The sequence below is a fragment of the Equus przewalskii genome, chromosome 17 (assembly GCF_037783145.1).
Source record: "Equus przewalskii isolate Varuska chromosome 17, EquPr2, whole genome shotgun sequence".
Taxonomy (NCBI): domain Eukaryota; kingdom Metazoa; phylum Chordata; class Mammalia; order Perissodactyla; family Equidae; genus Equus; species Equus przewalskii.
In genome coordinates, this window is record NC_091847.1 from 31117178 (window position 1) to 31140357 (window position 23180).

The 23180-nt window shown below is 39.4% G+C and overlaps 1 protein-coding gene across 33 annotated transcripts in view; it reads left to right on the forward strand.

Moving 5' to 3' along the window:
* LYPD6B (LY6/PLAUR domain containing 6B) overlaps positions 1-23180 on the forward strand; it is a 170573-nt gene that overhangs the window by 69724 nt on the left and 77669 nt on the right. For 18 of the 33 annotated variants that reach the window (XM_070581337.1, XM_070581336.1, XM_070581326.1 and 15 more), the window contains one exon: positions 9711-9870. The exons of 11 other annotated variants lie outside the window; for them this stretch is intronic. The gene's annotated coding sequence lies outside the window, so the exon portion shown is untranslated. Of the gene's footprint in view, positions 1-9710; positions 9871-21047; positions 21119-23180 lie in introns of all 33 variants that reach the window. 4 more of the 33 variants (XM_070581329.1, XM_070581332.1, XM_070581333.1 and 1 more) reach the window with 2 other exon arrangements.

Consider the following 23180-nt stretch of genomic DNA (forward strand, 5'->3'; position numbering starts at 1 on the left):
TGATGTTGTGTTTTCATTTCCACTTAATTCAGAGTACTTTCTAATTTTATTTTTAACTTCATCTTTGACCTATGATTTATGTAGAAGTGTTGTGTAGTTTCCAAGTATTTGTTTAGTTTTCAAATATGTGGGGGATTTCCCAGAGGTCTTTCCATTATTAATTTCTAATTTAATCCATTGTAGTGAGAGAACTATATCTTGAAATATTTTTAATCTATTTAGACTTGTTTTATGGCTCAGAATATGTTCTATCTTGGTAAATATTCCACGTGCATGTGAAAAAGAATTTATGTTCTACTTTTAATGGGTGGAGTGTTCTACAACTGCCAGTTAGGTCACGTTAGTTGATAATATGTCCTTACTGATTTTCTGTCTGCTTATTCTCTCAATTGTTGAGACACGAGTATTGAAATTGCCACTTATAATTATGGATTTGTCTATTTCTCCTTGCAGTTCGATGTTTTTTTTTTTTTTAAAGATTTTATTTTTCCTTTTTCTCCCAAAGCCCCCTGGTACATAGTTGTGTATTTTTAGTTGTGGGTCCTTCTAGTTGTGGCATGTGGGACGCCGCCTCAGCATGGCCTGATGAGCGGTGCCATGTTTGCGCCCAGGATTTGAACCAGCAAAACCCTGGGCTGCCGAAGCGGAGTGCGCAGACTTAACCACTTGGCCAGGGGGCCGGCCCCCAGTGAGTTTTTATTTTATGTATTTTGAAGCTCTGTTAATAGGTTTATAAACATTTAGGATTGCCATATCTTCTTGATTAGTGACTACTTTATCTTGAGGAAATGACTTTTATTCCTGGAAATACCTTTTTGCTCTGAAATACATACTATCTGATATTAATATTGTCACTCCAGTTTTTTTTTTTTTTGACTAGTGCCAGCATCATTTTGTTTTTAATCTATTTATGTCTTTATATCTAAAGTATGTTTCTTATAACCAGCATATGGTTGGGTCTGTCTCTTTATCCAACTGACAGCCTTTGACTGTCAGTTAGGGTGTTAGACCACTTATGTTGAATGTGATTGTTGATATGGTTAAATTTAAACCTTTCATCTTGCTGTTTGTTTTCTAACTGTTCCTTTTGTTCTTTGTTCCCCTGTCCTTATTTTTCTGGCTTCTTTTGGATTGAGTTTTTTTAATGATTCCATTTTAGCTACTTTGTTGATGTAATAGCTATATCTGTTTGCTTTATTTTAATAGTTGCTTTAGAGTTTATAGTATACATCTTTAAAGTATCATAGTCTACCTTAAAGTGATATTATTCTACTTCACTCACTTTACAGTAGTCTGCTTTCATTTCTACTCCCTCCTCAGCCTTTTTGCTAATTTTTCATACATATGTAAGATGTATGTATCCCACATATGTACCCCACAATACATTATTATTTTTGTTTAAATGAAATAGTTAATATTAATATTTATTAAAGAGATTTAAATAATAAGAATATAGACAACAATATCGTGTTATAGTCATGAAACTTGCTAAGAGACTAGAACTTAATTATTCCTACCACTAAAAAGAAATGATAATTATGTAACATATATCTGATAGAGGTACTAATTATCGCCACAATGGCAATCATGTTACACTATATAAAGTATCAACTTAACATGTAGTACACTTTAAATTTACATAATACTATATGTTAAACGTATTTCAATTAAAAAATAAATAATAAGAAAAAATCTTATGTATTTATCCATGTGCTTATTATTTCTGGTGTCTTTCATTCCTTTGTGTAGATCCATGTTTCTACCTAGTATCATTTTCCTTCTGTTTGAAAGACTTCCTTTGATAGTTCTTATAGTGCCTGTTTTGAAGCTTTTGTATGTATGAAAAAGCGTGTATTTCACCTTTGTTTTGAAATATATTTTTATTATGTGTAAAAAATTGTAGGTTGGCAGTTTTTTCCTTTCAGAACTTTAAAGATGTTCAACCATCTTCTCACTTGCATTGTTTCTGATCAGAAATCTGCTGTCCTCCTGATCTTTGTTCCTCTGTACAGAAATGTGCCTTTTTTCCTCTGGCTACTTTTAAGATTTTTTAAAATCATTTGTGGAGTTTGATCATTTATGTGCCTTGCTGTAATTTTATTCATTATTTTTGTGCTTGGGGGTTCATTGAGTGTCTTAGATCTGTAAGTTTATAGTTTTCGTCAGATTTGAAGAAATCTTAGCCTATATTTCTTCAAATTTTTTTTCTGTCTCCTACCCTCTTCTCTTTTTTTTTTTTTGAGGAAGATTAGCCCTGAGCTAACTACTGCCAGTCCTTCTATTTTTGCTGAGGAAGCCTGGCCCTGAGCTAACATCCGTGCCCATCTTCCTCTACTTTATACATGGGACGCCCACCACAGCATGGCATGCCAAGCGGTGCCATGTCTGCACCTGAGATCTGAACTGGCAAACCCTGGGCCACCGAGAAGCAGAATGTACAAGCAACTGCTGTGCCACCGGGATGGCCCCTCCTACCCTTTTCTCTTAAGGGAACTCCAATTACGTGTATCTTAGGCAACAAAGTTGTTTTGCAGTTCACTGATGCTCTTTCCATTTTTTAAAATTATTTTTTCTCCCTTTGTTTCATTTTGGATAAATTTTGTTACTGTTGTGAAGTTTCCTAATCTTTTGTTCTGCAATGTTTAGTTAGCCATTAATCCCATCCAGTGTGTTTTTCATCTTAGACATTGTAGTTTCCTTTTGTAGGAATTTGGTTTGGGCCTTTAAAATTTTTTCTATATCTTTATTTCACTTTTTGAACACATACAATGCAGAAATAGTAGTTTTAATGTCCTTGTCTGCTAATTCTAACATCTTTGTCTGTTTTGGATGGTTTTGACTGATGTTGTGTTTTCCTGTTTCTTATCATGCTGAGTAATCTTTGGGTGCTAGATATTGTGAATTTTACCTTGTTAGGTGCTGAATATTTTTGCATTCCTGTAAGTAAGTATTCTGTATTCAAGAATACAGTTAAACTTCTTAGAAACAGTTTTATCATTTTTGGTGTTCTTTTAATATTTGCTAGGCAACATTTAGTCTAGAGCAAGTATTCTCTGCTATTGAGTGAAGACCCTCCTGAGTATTATACTCTATGCCCCATGAATTATGAGGTTTTTTTAATCAAACTAGCAGAAATGGCAATTTGTAGATCATAATGTATTATATTATTCAACTTTAATGTAAAATATACATGTATTGTAGATATGTTTCCCTCATTCATTCAGTGATTGTTTTTTGAATGCACACAATGTAGTAGATATCAGGTGTAGAATAGCAAATCAAATCCTTGCTCTCAAGGAGTCTTCATTGTGTGGCTGGAGAGAGATAATAAACTAGTAGTTATATAATATGTAAGGTAGTAATATGTGCCTTGGAGAAGAATAATAAGAGTAAAGAGAGAGAGAGGTGGAAAGTGGGATAGGGTGCAGTGGTATATGGGTGTCTGGGAAGAACTCTTTGAAAAGGTGACATTTGAGCGGAGACTAGAAGGAAGTGAAGCAGCATGCCAGGTGACTGTCTGGGGGAAGGATGTTCCAGACGTTTATACTAATAAGTGCTGAGATGGAATAATAGGTAGAAGGAGTGGGCTTGGTATGTTTGAGGAAGAGCAAGGAGGCTAGTGTGGCTGGAGTGTCGTGAGAATGTGAGGAAAGGAAGAGAGAGGTGATGGCAGAGAGAGAGCGCACTAGGAGGATGGGGAATCCTATAAGGCTTGGCTGCGTGTGGTAAGAAGTTTGGTTTTTATTTTAAAGATGATAGAAACAATTTAGGGGTTTTGAAAAAAGTAATAATGGCATGACTCAACTTACCTTTTTAAAGGGTTATTCTTGTTGCTATGTGGAGAATTGACTGTAGGTAAAGGGTGGCAGCAAGGAGACCAGATTAAAAACTGTCATAATCATCTGGGCCAAAGGAGTAGGTAGTGGTGAAGGTGATAAGAATCATCAGATTCAGGATATATTTAGAAATTAGAGCCAGCAGGATTTGCTGATGGGTTAGATGTAGGGTGAAAAAGAGAGAAATTAAGAATGACTTCAAGGTGTTTTTTTTGGTTGGGTTTTGTCCCATCTTCCCCTGAAGCAACAAGAAAAATAAAGTTGCCATTTCCTGGGATAGAGAAGACTGCAGGAGGAGAATCAAGAGTTCAGTTTTGGGAGCCAGCCCAGTGCTGTAGTGGTTAGGTTTGCACCCTCTGCTTCAACGGCCCGGGGTTCGCAGGTTCAGATCCTGGATGCGGACCTACACACTGCTCATCAAGCCACACTGTGGCAGCATCCCACATACAAAATAGAGGAAGCTTGGCACAGATGTTAGCTGAGGGACAATCTTTCTCAAGCAAAAAGAGGAAAATTGGCAACAGATGTTAGCTCAGGGACAATCTTCCTCACCAAAAAAAAAAAAAAAGAGTTCAATTTTGACATGTTAAGTTTGAGATTCCCTATGAGATGTCAAGCAGGCAGTTGGACATACAAGTGTAGAGTTGAAGGGAGAAGCCTGGGTTAAGAGTCATCAATACATAGAAGACATTTAAAGCATAGGCCTGGATGAGATCACCTAGGGAATAAGTATAGGTGGAGAATGAAAGAAGGCTGAGGGTTGGGATTATCCAACATTTAGAGGTCAAGAAGATGAGGAAGAGCCATCAAGGGAGACCAAGAAGGAACAATCGAAGAGGCAGGATGATATCTTTGAGAGTGACATCCTAGGAACCAAGAGAAGAAAGTGTTTCAAGAAAGAGGATGCAATATACTATGTCCATTGCTATTCAAAGTTACGAACAATGAAGTCTCAGAATTGACTTTGGGATTTGGCAATGTGGAGGACATTGGTGGCCTTGCCAAGTGCAGTCTTGTTGAAGCAGTGGGAATGAAAGTCTGACTGGAGTGAGTTCAAGAGAGAATGGAGAAGAGAGAGGGGCAACAGTGGGCATGCATGGTCTTTGGAGTTGTGTTGCAAAGGGGAACATAGGGATGGAGTGTGAGCAGATGCATATGCCTGACCAGCTTAGATGTCTTAAAGGAGACACAGGAAAGTGTTCCCTTTGGTTACTGTGAAAGAGAGATTGAGTGGACCTGGTAGAGAGGAGGTGGAGGAAAATTTTACTTTCCACTTTATAAGTTTGTATACTGTTTGATTGTTTTCCCCACCAAGCCTGCATTGCTCTTATTGAGAAGCAACCTCGCAAGTTTATATTAATAGGTAAAAATACATCTAAAGATGGAATATGGTATACATAGTATGATTAGGTTAAACAAAAAGCTATGCAGAGAAAAGACAAGAAGAAAATGCATAAAGTATAAAAATAATACTATATAGTATAAATGGAATGAACTTTGGAATCTGGGAGTACTTGGGGCTAAAATCTGGCTCCCATACAAATCACTTAAAATCTGTTAGCCTTGGTTTCCTTATTTGTAATATGGATAGAAAAATACTACCGTCATCAAGGGTTAGTGTGAAACTTAAATAGAATAATATATGTTAAGTGCTTGGAAATTAGTAAGTTCTTGGGCCATTATTATTATTCCTTCTAATTTTCCATATTTTCCAATGTTTTAAAAAGGGACAAAATATTCAGATATTACTAGTGTAATTGAAAATTAGAAACCTTGAAAACGGACTGGAACAACAGTTGCTGAAATGTTAGCAGTGTTTGGTTCTGGATCATTTTCCATTCAGTATAGGTTTTGTGTTTTTAATACCAACAAGCTAACAAATAAAGAGTTCCTTTGCACAGAAGGAGAAGGTGGTCTGTGTTTTCTGCACGGGGCACTGACTGACTTGTTGAAGGAGAGAAGGTGTATAGAAAGGGGTGGTCGGAGGGGAACTGAAAGCTCAGATGCTAACTACCATCTGGAAATTCAGCTGGAGAAAATCTAATGCATCCGAAAAGTAGGTTAATGAAAATGTGATTTCATTTATAGACAGCCTTGAAGGCTTGCGTCTGCTGCCTAGGTTGAGCTCTGCCTGGGAGGCGTGTAAGGAGGGCGGCTTGTAAGGACACTTCCAGTTGAGCTCCTGTCCTGGTTTCATTATTCATGGCGCCCTCTTTCACTTTCAGAAGTGTCCTAATGTGGATGATAAGTTATATGATTCCGCCTAAATAGGGATGTGGAGCTCTTAAAAGTTTCACAGGACTCAGTAATGCTCTTGGATGGTTTTGCTCAAAGATTTTATGTTAGGGTGGGGAGCAGAACGATAGGCCAATGAGATTAAAAGGATATCAAGGTCAACTTCCAGATTTAAATTCTGTGATGAAGTTGAGAAAGATAATTAACATTTGGGCTGGGGAGACAGGCCCCATAGTGAAGTTTTCTGTCCTAGCTGGGTGGGCAGTGTAAGTATGGGTTCTCCGTATAGGCCAGGGGGAGCAATATTAAGTAAACTATGTTGCAGACTGTATGGTTCTATTCAAATGTAAAGTACTTTCGTGTGTATTATTCCATTTGAGTCTCATTATTTTCTCTAGTGTTTTTTTAAAAAGTAGATATGGGAATAGCTAGTAATTGGTTGATTTGGGAGTAAAACCCATATTTCCTGATGTTCTTTCCATTATAGCACATATCTGGGAGCCTTTTTTACACTCTCCAGTGAGGGTAGGGCTTTTTCTGACCAGGGCAAAAAGTGAGTTTAGGTGGCTTTCTGGAGTGAACTGCATGGTTGCTTTTTCAGGAGTCCAAGTTGTCTTCACTGTATAAGATGTCTTTGCTACATAAGATCTTGAGAAGATGAAGAGTTGTAGACTGAAAAATCCTTGCCCATTTCCAAAATGGAATAGTAGTGGCTTGACTACTGTCAGATTTGAGTATGTGCCATTTATCTCAACATTGGAAATTCCATTCCTTTCTCTTTCCCTCTGAAAGCCTAAAAAAGCAAAGAGAAGGAGAGCTGTGGAGAGAACAGGTCAAAGAACTTCAAGGGGTTGACCTGATACCATTTGAGGCTCTTGCTTAGTACTTTACTCACATACCAACTTGTAAATTAAGGATTACAGTATGGAATTCAAGGATTGAAAGGAAAAATAAGAGCTTATAGCTAATTGCTTTCAACTCTTTTTCTGAATACATAATCTTTAGAGAAAAGTCTTATCATTGTAAGTAATGCTTTTATCTCAATGCCAAGTGATATTTCATTTTGATCTAGGAATCCGAGGTTTGGATATATATTTCTTTTTGAAAAATATTATCAGTTTATGCTGCTCAATTAAGTAACTACTGATAAAAAAAAAAAAAAAAACCAATACAGCTCTTCCCTGCTGTCCTAAAACCACATCAAGACCCCCACATATCTGAGAGAAGGAAATTGTGCCGTAAGCCTGAACACAGAAGCCGTCAAGGCTGGTCCCCATTAAAGCTGGGCTGTCAGCAGCCTGCAAAGTAGAACGTGGGGGATGTTGAAACTTAAAGTTCATCTTTAACATGAAGGGGCTTCGCACAATGCTGTTCTGAGGGCTAATCTTTAGTGACAGATATAGAGAAAGGAGCCTCAAGTGTTATTAGGAAAACCCAAGCCTTCCATCCTAAGCCCTTTTGGCTTTTATTTTAGGCATCAGCCAGCAAGCCATTGCCAAGAATATGTCTGAAGGGACTGATTCCAGCTATTTCAAAGGGCCTCGTTTTGTATAAAGTACTTGGAGAATCATGCAGTATTCTATTCTGTGGTATATTTTATATATATATCATAATGACCACAAATATCAGTGATCCTAATGATTTTTTTCCAATGGCAGCATGGACTTGTGGACAGAAAGCTCATAGAGTTGGGAGGCAGTCCTTACTACAGTGATTTAATTTAGATTAGATTTAATTAGAGAAGTTGTTTAAACTTTTGTTGCATCAATTTTCTCACTTGTAAATGGAGATTCTAATAACTTTTCTATGTTACTGGGGTATTTCCAAGGTCAGATGGATGATTAGATGTCAGATCCTTTGAAAAACTAGAACTCTGATTATGGTAGAGACTTACAGTGCTGACCTATGGCTAGTTAATCTTCATGGAAAAATTCTTGTCTCTGGCTCCCTTTGCAATTGGGCAGGTCATGCGACTCTTTCTGAGCAATGGGTTGTGATTAAATATGAGTCGCTTCTGGGCCAGACTATTTGATTGCTGGCGTGAGACTCTTTAGGGCTCTTTTCCTCTGCTGTGGTGATTGTGGAAATGTGTTTCCTCATTTAGAGCTGTCTCAAATGCTAAGATGACATATGGAAGATGGTTATCTGGAAGAGGTGCCTGGACCCACCATGGGCTTTGAGTCACCAAGAAATAGACTTACACTGTGTCAGATCACTGAGCTTGAAGAGCTGTTTCTTATGACAGCATAATGTAGCCTATCCAAGCTGCTTGAGATGTAAAGAAGTCACAAAAGTATTCGTGGGCCAGCCCGGTGGCATAGCGATTAAGTTTGTGTGCTCTGCTTTGGTGGCCCAGGGTTTGTGGGTTGGATCCTGGGCATAGACCTACATACCACTCATTAAGCTATGCTGTGGCACCATGCCACATACAAAATAGAGGAAGATTGACATGGATCTTAGCTCAGCGACAATCTTCCTCAAGCAAAAAGAGGAAGATTGGCAACAGATGTTAGCTCAGAGCCACTCTTCCTCACCAAAAACAAAAACAAAAACAAAACTGCGATTATTACTCAGGAGTCTCCCAGATCCATCCTAGTATTTACCACTAATTTGCCAGTATTCCATTTTCTGACCTAATGGATTTGAATCTGATTATTTTGACTCTCTTTCCTTCCCTCCACCCCCAAGAATCTCTAATGTCCTTTTGGGTGCAACCTGAAAGAACAAACTGTATTAGCAGTCATAGCATACTGCCAGTAACAATATCAAAGGAGCTAAGTACTGTATCCAGCATATAATAGGTACTCAACAAACATCTATTGACCATAGGAAGAGAAATTGGATGATGTGACTGTTACCAGTGATTTCATTTGGCAAACTCTAGTAGTCAACCTTCAATTCCCATCTTACGTGACCTCACAAGCAGGGTTTGGCACATTTTATCACTCCCTCTTTCTTGAAACTCTTTTTGATCCTTGGCTTCTTGGACACCAGAATCTTCTAGTTCTCCTCCTGTCCCAGTGGTCACTCCTTGGTCTCCTTTGCTGAATCCTCTTCTTCCTGATCTCTAAATACTGGAGTGCCTAGAGCTCAGTCTTTGCACTTCTTCCCTTTTATTTGAGTCTCTCAGTCGTATCTGCTCTCTGTTCTACTATTGAATGATTTCTTTTTATTGATTTTTACATTCTCTTTTATAGAGAGAATATTAACTCTCTGACTATCCTACATTGCTGATAATTTTCCTCATTTGTCATTAGATTTTTACTTTATTTATAGTTTTACATATAGGTATTTTACATTTTTACGTAATCAAATACGTCTTTTTTTTAAAGGCTTTTGGAGTTAGTGTGGGATTTGGGGGATTAGTTAACATGAGATGTGATGATGCCTAAAATATGAAAGCAGTCTCTACATTAAAGCCACTTTCCTCTGCACAGCAGGGCCATGTTGTTCATCTGTAATTGTTTGGGCATGTTTTTTGGGTTATTAGCTATATGGCAAAGGATCATGGTGTTCTAATCCATATTCTTGCCAAATTACCCTGTTACTATAATAATAATCTATTGCTGTGTAACAAAGCACTCCAAAACGTAGGTGCTTAAAACACCAATAATCATTTATTGTCTCTCTTGGTTTCAGTGGTTCAGTAACTCAGAAGTGACTTGGCTGGGCGATACTGCATCAGGGTTTCTCATGAGGTTGTAGTCAGGTGTTGACCAGGGCTGCCATCATCTGAAGGCTTGACTGGGGCTGGAGGATTGACATCTAAGGTGACTCACATGGCTTGCAGCTGATGCTGGTAAGTCGGTCTCTTTTCATGTGGGCCTCTTCATGGGACTGCTTGAGTGTCCCATGTCATTGCTTGAATGATGCGATGCTTGGCTTTCCTCAGAGCAAGTGATCCAAGAGACCAAGGCAGAAACTCCAATGTCTTTTATGACTTAGCCTCAGAAATCACACATCATCATTTCCACCTAATTCCGTTGGTTGCATAATAGACCAGCCCTCCTTCAGTGTGTGTGTTGGGGTTTGGAGACAGCTCTACTAAAAGTGTGACAACCGGGAGGTGAGATCCTCAGGGGCCACTATGGAGGCTGGTGACCATAGTCAGGAATGCAACTGATTAGGACTGGGGTTTATCCAAAGCACTGTTAACCTTACACTCTACTCAAGTAGAAAAGAGATGGATCAGCTTTTGTAGACTATTTGCTCGAATAGGCCCTCCAGGCAGAAGGTGTCTGAGATCGCACTTATGTCGTACCTCTGGTACACTTTCGGGGACTAACATTGTTATTCTTGATTTTATACTTCCTCCATGCTCGTCTGAATCTAAATATTTTGAAGGAAATAAATCAGACAGGGGCAAGAAAATGTTTAAGACAGACTAAAATCGCTGTTAAATAACAGCAATAACTTTAATTATTGAGTGCATGCTATGTGCCAGATATGTAACAGACTCTTTTCATAAGTTGTATCCTATTTAGTCCATCCAATAGGCATTGATGGAAGGTGGTGTTATCTTCATTTTAAATATGACAAAACTGATGCTCGTAGTAATTCGTCCAAGGTCATGCAGCAAGTGGTTGAGCTGAGACTTGAACCCAGGTCTGTCTATCTTCAAAGGCCATGGTTGTCCCACTGCCTCTCACTGTATCCCATCGATTTAAACACATACACACATGAAGTGTTTGGGCATCAAAAAAACTGTAGAGTGTGTTATTTGGAAAGATCTGTCAAAGGTAAAAGATCCAGAAAAATGTAATCCCAGATACAAAAGCACTCTTAAAATGAAAAGTGCTTTATAAATGTAAGGTGGCAGTGTTATTAATATTATTCAGCTCAGAGAAATAAGAAAATGAATCATGTATAATTCCTCTATTTCTTCTTCAGTCAGACTATCACAGAACACCTGCCCATTAATCCTTATCCTGTTAAAACAATAACTGCCTATCCAGGTAATACATTGGAGTTAATGTGTAATTAAAGAAAATTATCATCCACTCGGCTATGAAATAGGAATGGCAATATTTCAAGTTAATATATATATTCTAGACTGATAAATGTTTTAGATTAGGAAACTGCTAAAATGTATAATTTAGGAAGATATCAAATCATCAGTTTAAAATTAAAGCATAAAGAGCTTTATGTCCATAAAAGCATTTTGTTGTAATGTCGATATGGTGTCATATTTGTCTTCAGGACAAAGACATTGTCTTTCTGACAAGCGCTGTTTAAAGAAAATAGGACTTGGGAATGGGGAAAGCATGTTTCTCTTGAATTTCCTCTTTTTCAACATGTTTGTTGGTGGTATTAACACATTAGCCATGAACTGAGATGGTGGTCTTGGGGTGGGGGATGGTATGTAGCCCTCATTACTGCACCTTGGCACCCAGCCCACAGACACCAGCAGCAAGAGCAGTGATTTCATTTTAAAAGGAGTTAGAAGAATGTGAAGAAGGTCATGACGATCAATCTGTTATCACTCTGCTAGATAGGATCTCTTTAAGGAGGAGCAAGAAACATATTTTAAAACTTCCAATGAAGGCTCCCAAATGACGATGTTCATCTTACCACTTTCTAATGAAAGTGCTCAGTCTCTGAAACAGAACTCACAAGCACAGCAGCACAAAATTTGTCTCAGAAAATCCTTTCGTTTTAAAGCGTCCCAGCTAGAGTCAGCGTGTACAGTCAGTATATACAGGGAGGCAGGCATATGAAAGCAAAAAAATATTTTTCAGTCCGATTAGGTTTCATTAACTTTACATTCTTGTGAGTGAGTCAGTAGTCATCCTACTGCAGAGGAGAGAAATGAAGACTGCCGTTAAATGTCCTACTTAAGGCTGCTTATCGATTGGAGGGTAAGATATACTTTGAGGAGCCTTCATCTCCAAGAATACACCACTCCTATCACTAGCGGTAGCCATGAGGTCTCTGGATATTATACTCATTGTTTTATTTTAAAGGATATTTTAGAAAAGAAATAGATAGTACTTAAAATCTGAGTCCTCTAACATTGGATTTACTTTTGTGAAATTTTACCTAACATTTAGGTGCATGCATATTTATTTTTACTTAATTAAAATTTGAATGTATGTTCAAAATATCTGTTCAAATATCCATTCTACTTACCATTATTATTATCAACAATTTTTTTGCTGCTATGAAGTCTTAATAATAATATTTCATGTTGGCATCATAGCCCATCAAGTTTATATGTCATAATTTAATTATTCCCTTACTGTTGGACATCTAGATTGTTTTCAGAATTTCCCCTGCTGTTGATGACAATGTAATAAACTTCTTCATGAATATACATATATATTTTTTCCCAAACTTGATTTTCTTAAGCTAAATTTTTCATGAGTAGACTTAGAGGGTCAAGGTCACTTTTATGGTTTATGTGATTATCTTCCTGATAGATGGTGAGTGATTTTTCTTCTGTTTTGTATTAATTTTTGAGAGTGTGATCTGCACCTAGGAGTTCTTATAGCACTGATATGCCTGATCAGATTTGAAGATTGTATCAGTAAATGGTTCTAGCAGAACACAGAATTCACCTCATTAGTTCAAATGAAGAGAATTCAGTGAAAGGCTGCCCACAGAAGTGTGTGCAGGGTGAGAACAAACAAGGGATTACAATGCTGGAGAGCCATGGCCAGCCCTGCACTGAGGGGACAAAAGAAGGAAGAAGCATTTCATGAATGCTCATGGCCAGCCCTGGACTGAGGGGACAGGGAAGGAAATAGTGTTTCGTGAGCACTTAGAGCTGCCATGGAGGGAGCCCCACGCTGGGGCTGGGGCTGTGGAGGGATGCAACTTCCACCAGTGATACTGAGCTGTGGGGAGTGGGAGGAAACACCCCAACCTCCCTTTCCTTCCTCGCTCCAATCTCCTGCCAGTGCCGCCATTGGCCAAACCCAACTCGAAGTCAGCTGGCCCAGGAACCTGGGTGATGCGGCCTACATGGGTCCCCCTCGTGGGGCACAGAGCAGGGCAGACAGTGGATCTCAGGCTGGTAGAGGTGAGGTGCAAATGGCAAAAAGAACTAGCACAGTGATGATGGGAAGTTTATTTCAATGGCAGTACAGGGTCTATTTTGCAGAATCTCAAGTTTGGATGATATTTCACAGCTCTCTGGACGATATAGTCTCTGAGAAAGGCCTTAAATCTTGCATTTCCTTTGTTCTGAAAACTAGTTCACAATGCAAGAGCAGGGGACTCAGAAAGAGCACTCAGCACTGACGAGAACAAGTCACATGTCTGCTGGGCTCTCCATTTGCTCCTTGGCAGTCTTTGTAGTTATCTATGTCAGCTCTGATTTTATTCCATGTGCAAGCTGTTCCACATCTCCTCCAGCTCCTTACTTCACCCTCAAGGTTTTGATCCAAGTATGTTTCTAGTTTCAAGGACACACTAAGGGCAATTATCTGTAAGAACCTAGTCACAGACAGCATTCCACAGAGCAGTTTCTCACGCTGGGAGCTGAGGGCCTCTGAGCATTTGTGGACTTCGGGGGTTTGTGAGCCTTCTGTAAGAGTTTTAAAATGTTGCTTTCATTTGGATGACAATAAATATTTAATCTAGATGTATTCTGGATCATTGGATAACTGTCTTATAACAGCACTGTGGCATGATTTCAGTGTCTGCACCTGCATTTAGGTTTGTGTTCAAATTAGCGTCAAGTAGAACCGGTTAAAATGTGGAGCATTTTTAAGAAAAATCGGGGTAGAGTTAATGTGATGCCAAAGCACTATTTACATTTAAAGACCAAATGCCTGCAGAGCAGGCTGATGAAGAAAGGTTTCACAGTATTTCCAGTAGAGGAAGTGGTGGGAGAATCCAGTCATCACATAGAACATGGAAGTAAATGCTTGTCGAGCTCAAAACGACTCATGCTAGAACAATCAGTGACCAGTACCATTTATATCCTCACTGGGGCAGCAATGTGGTTTCAGCAGAACATCATCTGTTATATGTTATATTAATGTTATGAATTCGAATGCTATTGGTTGTATAGTTTGGGTTGTGTTTATTTATACATCTGCTTTGTATAGATTAAGGGCACTACATCTAAGAATTTTGTACCTGGTTTCCTATTGGTTGTTTTCTAAGGAACACACTAAAAACAATAAAGTTAACACTGGGGGATTTGTGGGAACATATTTCTTTTAAAAAGTCTGTATATAATTCAAGTTGGACAATTACTGTGTGGAGTTAAGAACACTTGACTGGTAATCTCAGTCTCTGTGAAGTGATTAAGGCAGGAAAGAAAGGAGGAGGGAAGGAAGAAGGAAGGAAGGAATTTTTTTTAAATGTCTCTTAGCTCTAAAAAGACTTTATGAATCTTCACCCCAAGAATTCGTGAAGTTTTGGATGATTTAGTAGAACACATTAAGGAAATACTCATCATATTAGCCAACAGGATCCCACTGGCTCCTTTGTCCCATGCTTTTCTAGTTTGCACTCTTTCCTATGGAATCCATGGGTGGTTCTTCCTCTTCCTACCATGACCAAGTAGCATTGTGAAATCTCATAAATGTTTGCTGACTGATTTTCTGAAGTATTAGCTTCATTGGTTGGAAATATTAAAGAATGTCTCTTCCTTTTAATTCCTCACTGCACTGCCTCTCCAATAATGTGGATTTTGAATGCAACACTTCTTGGGGGATCCCAATATATAGTCCTTTTGGGGGCTGGGAGAAACTGCCTTGTCATCAGTGACAGTTTTTCCATTGGGCAATGTCTTCTCTGTGCACAGAGCAGATCATTTATAACAACACTCAGGGCAATTATATGCATGTGGGAAAACCAGGTAATGGTGTGTTTGGTATTAAATACACAGGTCTGGTCTTTAGGCAGGGGTTATAAAACATGTTATGTAAGTGAGGGATCATATGATACTATGAACAGGTGTGCATGCTGGAGTAGTCTGGTATTCTCAACTAGGCAACACCATTTGTTTTTAGCAACTCTAGAGTAGAATCATTTTTAACGCTTCTAAAGTTATAGTAACAGGGCAATTATTAACTATTGTCTCTGCTCACCAGTTTTTCTAATGGAGTTCATCAGTGGGAGAGATCATCCAAAAAATAGATAGTTCATAAATAATTAGGAACTGGCATTGAAATGTGTCCTGCAGTTTCTCCCTTGTCAATTGACCCTTCTACTGTTTGCTTTAGGATTATGTATAAAGTGGAGCCTGCGTTCCACAAGTTAAGATTCTGGTTACAGTGCTGCTCTTCCCCATCCCTCTTCCCACCTCCTTATCCCCATACCAGCCTCATTGTCCAAGTCATCATGAAAAGTGATGAAGAAATGGCCACAGGAAGCTTCTTGGGGTCATTTTCCTGGAGGCCAACCCCAGTACTCAGGAAGACCCAGACTCAGTAACCAAGTTGCTAGGAAACCTGTGAAGAAGGGAGGTCTTCACTCTGACTTTTATTTTCCTGGGAAGAAAGTTGATGTGGGTTGATGAGGTCTGACTGCATCTAACAGAAAAATCCCAGGAGGATGTTGGGCTTTCCCAGTTGAATATAAACCTTTCACATCACCTCTTCTCCGCCACCCCAAACCTCTCGATTGGTGATACCCAGGAACTCAGACACATCCGCACCTACAAGTCCATGCAGTGACTTTACAAGTCACTCATCTCCAGGCATGTTTGCTAAGGTCAAACAGTGCCTAGCCCCAACAAAGCTCTCCACAAACAAAGCCACAATAAGTAGGTTACTTTCTAGACACAGCTGAAAATTTGACTGCCAAAACACTGCCTTTCCTCCTCCTCCAGGCCTTTTCTTTCCTCAGAGCTCCTCCTCTCTCAGGGAAGCCACTCTGCCTCCAGGGGTTACAGAACCCACCCAGGAATCTCATTCTCATCAGAGATGGTAACTCCTCCCCGCCCCCCAACTCTTCCAACCTGGATCACAAACTGGGGAGAGTCAGGTCTAGTGTGGGAGAGGAAGTAGTAAGTGAGCCCTTGTGTGGTCCAGGCGATTAGGGCCGTGCCGCCATTTTCCCCCATTGTGAACCAAGGTAGTTAGTATCATTACGCAGTCTCCAAACAACCTAGCACCTTGGAGTGCTTTCACCACCCTCTCATGAGTTGTATTCTATTGCTGTCTAATATTTTAGTTCTGACTTTTTTTACCACCACTAGGTATACTTTAGTTTTATCATTATTTTACAGAGGTAGTTAAAAATATCCGTATAAAATTACCTGCATATTTACCCACTTCTCTGCTCACCATTTCTTGCATGTCAGATATTCCTCTGGGTTCATTTTCCTTCTTCCTAAAGTACATCCTTTAGACATATCTTTAGTGAAATTCTTTGATAATAAACTCTCTGTTTTTGTTTATAAGAAAATGTATTTATTTCATTCTCATTCTTAAAAAACAGTTTCATTGGGTGTTCTGGTTAACAGTTATTTTCTCCTAGCACTTTGAAGATAATTTGTGTCTTCTGACTTTAGTTGTCACCGTTGAGAATTCTGCTGTCAGTCTAATTGATGGTCTCTTTTGTGGCTGCTTTTATAGTATTGTCATTTGGGTATTCTGCGGTATCACTTCAGTATATCTAGATGTGAATACTTTTTACTTATTTGGCTTGGTATATAGTATGTTTTCTGCATCTTTGGATTGATGTCTTTCATCATTTCTAGAAAGCCGTAGGCCATTATGTCTGGAATCTGACCCCCCTCCAGTCTCACATCTCTCCTTCTAGACTTCCATTGTCCTTGTGTTCAACCTTCTTATTCTATGCTCCATGCCTCTTAATATCTTTTTAATATTTTCTCTTTATGTCTTTGCTGCATTCTGATTACTTTTTTTCAGAACTCTTATCAGTTCAGTGATTCTGTCTTCATCTGTGTAAATCTGTGGTTTAACCCATCCATCAAGTTTTTAATTTCAAAGATTTTATGTTGTTGTTCTTTCTAAAGATTCTCTTTGGCTAATTTTCAAATCTTTCTGGTCATTTTTTTAAAAGCCTCTTTTTGTTTCTTCATTTATTTCATATTTTGTTATATGAAATATTTCCTATATAGTATTATTCTATATCTGAGCATGCTAAATATTTGCTAATTGAGAGTGTAATTCTGTTTTTTATTGTTTTTGGCAACTCATTCATGTTGCTTTGTTTTCTTGTGTTTTGAGGAATTTTTTTGAGAGCTTATTTGATTAAATTTAATTTATAGTGACGTTAAGGGCTTAGATGGAGAGCTTTCCTCCAGAGAAGATTTGCATTTCTTGTGTCCTGGAGCCTGGGGATGGGACTGGCCTAGGACTATGTTAACAACCTTCAAGGGTCTTGACTTACTGCACACGTCTCAGGTTCCGCTACCCCACCATGGGAGGGACCCAGAGTTTCACCTCTGATGCCAGAGGTCTTAGGAGCATCTACTCCCATATACAAGCCCTGCCTTGTGTATGTGCTTGACGTGTACCTTTTTGATTTTATCTTATATTTTTTTCTTTCTTTCTTCCCTCCCTTTCTTTCCCCCTCCTTCCCTCCCTCGCTCTTTCTTTCTGTCTGTCTGTCTTTCTGTGCATGTGTGTATACGTGCCTTTGGAATATTTTCTCTACTCTTTTGGTGGTCAGAAATGCATTATAAAGTTTGTTTATTCTAGTTATCCAGGATCTCGTTATATTGTAGCAAGAGGACCTCTCAGAATATGGGCTAGAAGCAGAAAATTCAACTGATCTCATTAGAGGATGCCCTAGTTCCTTATCTCCTCTCAGTTACAGCTAACTTGTGCTTGACTGTAGGCTGAGCCTGGAATTACTTTTGGTTTATGGGGTATAATGGTGCCCTCATCATCCAGCATTTCACATACTACCGTACAGTCTATTTTACTGATTACTCTGAGGTCATTGGCCAGAATTGTGTCTTCAAAATACAGTACTGCACAGGCAAATGACTGTTTTTTTAAGGAAAAAAATTGGATCACATATTTGTGTATTTAATTATATTAAAAGATATATTTTCAGCTGACATATGTCATTCAACCAATTTCTTTCTTTAGAAGAAAAAACATAATCCATTATTCAAGTGGCTCTTTCCACTTGGATATAATAGTGCCATCATTTGCTTCTTGAAAATTAGGTTTCTGTCTTATTTTTCTTTTTATACATTTTCTTTTTATACACCTACCACGTGATAAGCTTGTCTGGAATTGAATTGCATTTTTCCAGATGGCTTGACAGAGATCTGGGTATGGCATTTGGGGATGTACCTTCAGATAGCATTTGAAATCTCCTGATAGGCCAGTCTTAATTAGTAGAGCAAGTTATTTGGTTCAAGTTACAGATTCAAATCATGGACTTCAGGGATATTTTCTGAAAATTGATTCCATGTCCTGGTTCTAATCATTGGTACCACATCTCCCTTCACTCTACTGATGAGCAGCTGCTGTAATTACACTAGAGAGTCTCACAAGGATGGAAAGTGGAGATGAGCTGGATTTTATTTGGTCTTAATCAAGGCAGTCTTTAGTGTTTTTGCCTCGTCTGTGTAGACCTTTGAAAAAAAATGTGTAAAGTACTCAGTGTTCTCAATGAATAGTGGTAAGAGGGTCTTTGAATGTGAAATATTTCTAAATTTTCTCTTTTCAAAAATAAGCTTTCAAGACATGTAAGAATTTCTTAAGGCAATTACAGAACCGTTTGTATCAACAAAATAGCAACAGGATGTGTTATAGAAGGTTATGTATCTGTTCATTGCTCAGATGCTTAAGGACCCGCCAGTGAAGAGCATATCACCTACCTTTTATTTTCTTGAGAGATTGCTCTATTTTTAATCTTGCCTGGTGTTCTAATCTCCTTGATTGTGTACCAGAAGAAAATCTAGTGAGAATTATGTAGGCCACCTGCCTTAACTCACAAATGAGAGGAAGAGAGAACTCACCTGGGGAATCTCATCTCTTTTCTGATTAAAAATGATGAATAATTCCTGATTGTCTGAAATGCAGCGCTGAATGGGTGCATAGGAAAGGGCATATAGGACTTTTGGGTCCATTGCTTGCTTCCTAAAACTCAGCATATAGGGGATGTACTTCAAAAACACAAGGAGGTCCTCTGCTGGTTATTTGCTGGGGACATGCCAGGCAAGAATGACCCAAATCTGTATGTTGAGGAAGGTTCTTGAAAAAGCCATCTCCTCTGACTTCTAAGACCCTAATAAGAAAAGAAAAAAGATCGAAGAGTTTTAGCATGTGAAATTACTTAGAGCATGAGTGACTTTTCTACGCTTGAGAATATGCAAAATACAGCAAGCAGGATGTTTCTTGGGAGTGTGGCCTGAAGAAGTTAGAACAGGTACCAGGCCTGGGCTGCTCTCTGCGTATACTTCTACTCTGTACTTCTTTTAGGCAGCCAACCCTCAAACTCTCTATCTGAAAATCTTCTCTTTGGGGTGGATGCAACTAACTTTCATACAGAGTCATAAATGACTAATAAGGTTCATGAGTTTCCTCCTCCTGGTTTTTAGCTAGAGATAATCTTTCAGTGAAGGGAATGTAGCCCCAAGGGAATGTAATAGTAAGTCTATCTATCTCCTAGGTGGGGGAAGTTACCTTTTGAAGAAGGAGTGGGAAGTGCTAAGTGCTTTATAGAGTCACAAGGCTTCTCCTGTGATGTTGGCAGCATCCACAGCTGGTGTTGCTCATGATGAGATAGACGAGACTCATGGTGGACTCTATCCAGCTTTTTTGATGGGGCTTTGTAACTTCAGAGCAGAGGAGCAGTAGAATTCTTCTGTGCATTCTTCATTTCTAATTCAGTGCCTGGTATAAGATAGGAACTCTATAAATATTGTCTGTTGAATAGATATCTGCTCAGGCCCTGAGAACAGGGCTGGGGCATCTGGGAAGGAGAAAGAAGGAAGAATACAGACAGGTACCCGACACCGAGGGCTGGCATGCTGAACCCAACGTTGTTTCACTCTTTCTTTGGCCATGGTCCCAGTCCTTCTTGATACCATTTTTCCTTTTGTGAAGAAAGAGGCTTTTTGTTTTTGTTTCATCTTATTGCCCCAGACTTCTGCTTCTATTCCATCCTGGACCCTCACCTTTGGTCCAGAAGCGTGAGTACTGTTGGTCTGGTGCTCAAATAGTGATGCATCCACCTCTTCTCTGTATGCCCTTGGGAGGCCTCTTGGACGAGGTCCAAAGAGCAGCTCTTCTCCCTCCACAGCTTGGGGAAGGCTTGCCCTTCTCTGCTTTGGATTGGCCCAAGACACAGCCAGGAGCTTCGTTCCACCCAAGAGGCTCTTGCTGAGGACATAGTTTGTGCCGCTCTGTTGATCTGTTCTCCAGCCCCCGCTACCAAAATGGCAAATTTCCAGATGTATTGTGTTCATGTTGTTCTAGGATAAAAGCTTTAAATGCCTTTGAAGCAGAGGAGAAGGGGGAGATGTCAAGTGTTTTAATTTGGACATCAGAGTGGTTTGGCTCATGTCCTGTAGCCGTTCTATAATGAGTCTTTATTTAGGCAAACATCCACGGAGTGATTAATCAAGGAGGGACAGAAGTTAGTCATCCATTGTAGATACCTGGCAAATTCTGTTTTTACCCTTAGAGCTAAAATTCAAGGTGCTTGCTCAAAAACCAATGGTTTCCTCCTCTGAAAGAGGGAAGTTAGGTCTGGTCCCACTGATTTCTAGGAGGGCCGGATTAAGTGATTCTTGAGAATGGGGAGAGGAGCATCGACTGTACTCTTCTTCCCTATTCCTTCCGCCGTTGTAAATTTGCATCCACTCTTTCTACCTCCCACCAGATCTGTCTACCTGGGGACAAGAGGATGCTGCATGTTGTCTGGGTCTTTCTTGTACCTGGTTGGGGTTTGGGAAAGGTTATCAAGCCTAAGGGCCTTTTTAAGACTTGTCCCCTGCCTAAAGCCTCCTACTTACTTTAAAAGCCTTTTATCCAAAATGTCTACAACATCAGTCATAATGATACCTTTCCATGTTCATTTGTTTAGATATGCCACACTTCTGCCTGCCGTTGGCAACCCTCCTGGACTAGGCTGCTTTTGTTAATCACATGGATGTTGTGAGTATTATGTTCACAAGTGGATGTAGTGAAGATATTTTGATTGAACTACAAATCCTCACCACACGAGCTACTCTTGCTTAGCAAAAATATATTAAACAGTTGTGATCTGGAGTTTCATTAATCTCAGGGATTATGCTGCTTGCACATCGGTTAAATACTGTGGTTTCTGTATCTTCGCCTAATCATATCGACATTCTGTGAAAGAACTTCTGACACAAGCTGTGCCTTAGAATGTTTCCACGTAAAGGTAGTTGTTGATCTTAATTTGTGATCCTGGATTCATTTCATCTCATATGCTTTTATGTTATAGCTTTCTTAATGTTGTCAACATGAATGTGCTTCAAATAGCTTTCCGTCCTAATCTTGTGGTTCTGGTCACTGAAGATAAGCGGCAATCTCTTATTTTATTTTCCTGTGAGTTACCAATGGGTTTAAATAACCCCCTTAGTTGTGCTGGCAGGATCAAGTGAGAAAAGATGAGAAAGAGGGAAGGAAAAAAACGGAAAGATTAAGAAAGTATGAGAAAGATAAAGAGATGGGAGACAAGGGAAAAACATTTTGGGAAGGTACAAAAAGCCACTAATTACTTCAGGGCTGCAAGTCTCCTGTGTAATAGTTTATAAGCCAAGAGTTAGAAAGGGCTCCTCTACAGGCCCCCAAAAGAAAGTATGGGTGTGGGCCTGTGTGGCTGGTCAGTGCTGCTTCTCTCTTCTCTGAGAAGAGGGACTTAGGACTTGAAAAGGTACGTAGGTTAATAATGCGAAGAACATGATTCCATATGTTCTTTCTCCAGGAAGGGGTCAGCTGCAGCTCGGATTTCTCCTTCCGTGGCAGCTGCAGGGGCTGCTGGGCAAAGGCCCACATTTTGGCCGCCTCTTCTTTCCGCAGATAGAAGTGAACTCATTGGCAGCTACACCCAAAGACGGAGAAAGGCTTCAAAAATCTCTTAGAGCTAGTTAGAGAAGAGAGTTACTGCTAAAGATGGGGACAGCTTACTTCCATCTTACAGATGTGCAGTTTGTTAACGGCACTTGGCCCTGCCCCATTAAATTAGCCTTCCACTCTCGGTGGCTTGTTGAGAGAATTGCTAGGGCTGTGCTTCATTGCTCCTTGGCAGGCAGTTTAGGAGAACACTTTGGTAGCAAACATCAAGACAGAATATTGAGACTTAGGATTATGTTCTGCTCAAAGCCCCTTAGCTTCTGTGGACTGATGCTTTTATTTATTTACTCATTCTTAAAATTTTTTCTATGGTATGTTCCCTTCTAGTGACAGAAGCAAGAGCAATTATGGGTCAGATACTTTGCTATTTATTTAGTTATATTTTGTGGTTGTCCTTTTACTGGCTTCTACATCTCCTGTGATTTAAGTGACTCACACCCTCTCATTTCTTTGCATATCTGGATTGCATCCTCTTTAGCTAAACTTAATAAGACTTCAAGGGTCTTATGGACTCACAGTCAGGGAGGTGAATGTTTTTGGCTGGAGAGATTCTGAAGTAGAAATTAGCCTTGGTAAACTGGGCTGTGTGGTCTGTTTAATGACAGTCATGAATGCACAGTGTCATTGATAATTACTGCTCTTAGTACCTTTTCCACCCCTTTTATGCTGGAAAGAGTGTCAGTGTAGTCAGCATCAATCTGTTTCATTTTAAGGTCATAACTAGATGTTGATTGATTTCTCTTCCCTTTGAGAAACAAACTCCCAGAGTATTTTTGGGAACCATGAAGAATGGGCAGAGTCAGACCCACTGAGTCAAAATACATTCACTTGTTGGTCTGTAAGGTATAGTTCTAGATGTATCGCTGCAAGATTAAAGGACTTCTTGGGGCATTTGTTCCAATCAACTTTGAATTTTTGTAGGGTGCTGCTCTTTGCAAAAATAAGGAGAGGAGGATGTTGGGAAAATGTCCTTTCTACCTATGCCTTGGTTTCAGTGTCAAGATGCACGGATGGAATGTGAGTGAGATAAATGAGTAAAAAAAAAAAAACCATTCATTTATCAGATATTGGGCCAGCCTGGTGGCACAGCAGTTAAGTTCATGCACTCTGCTTCGGT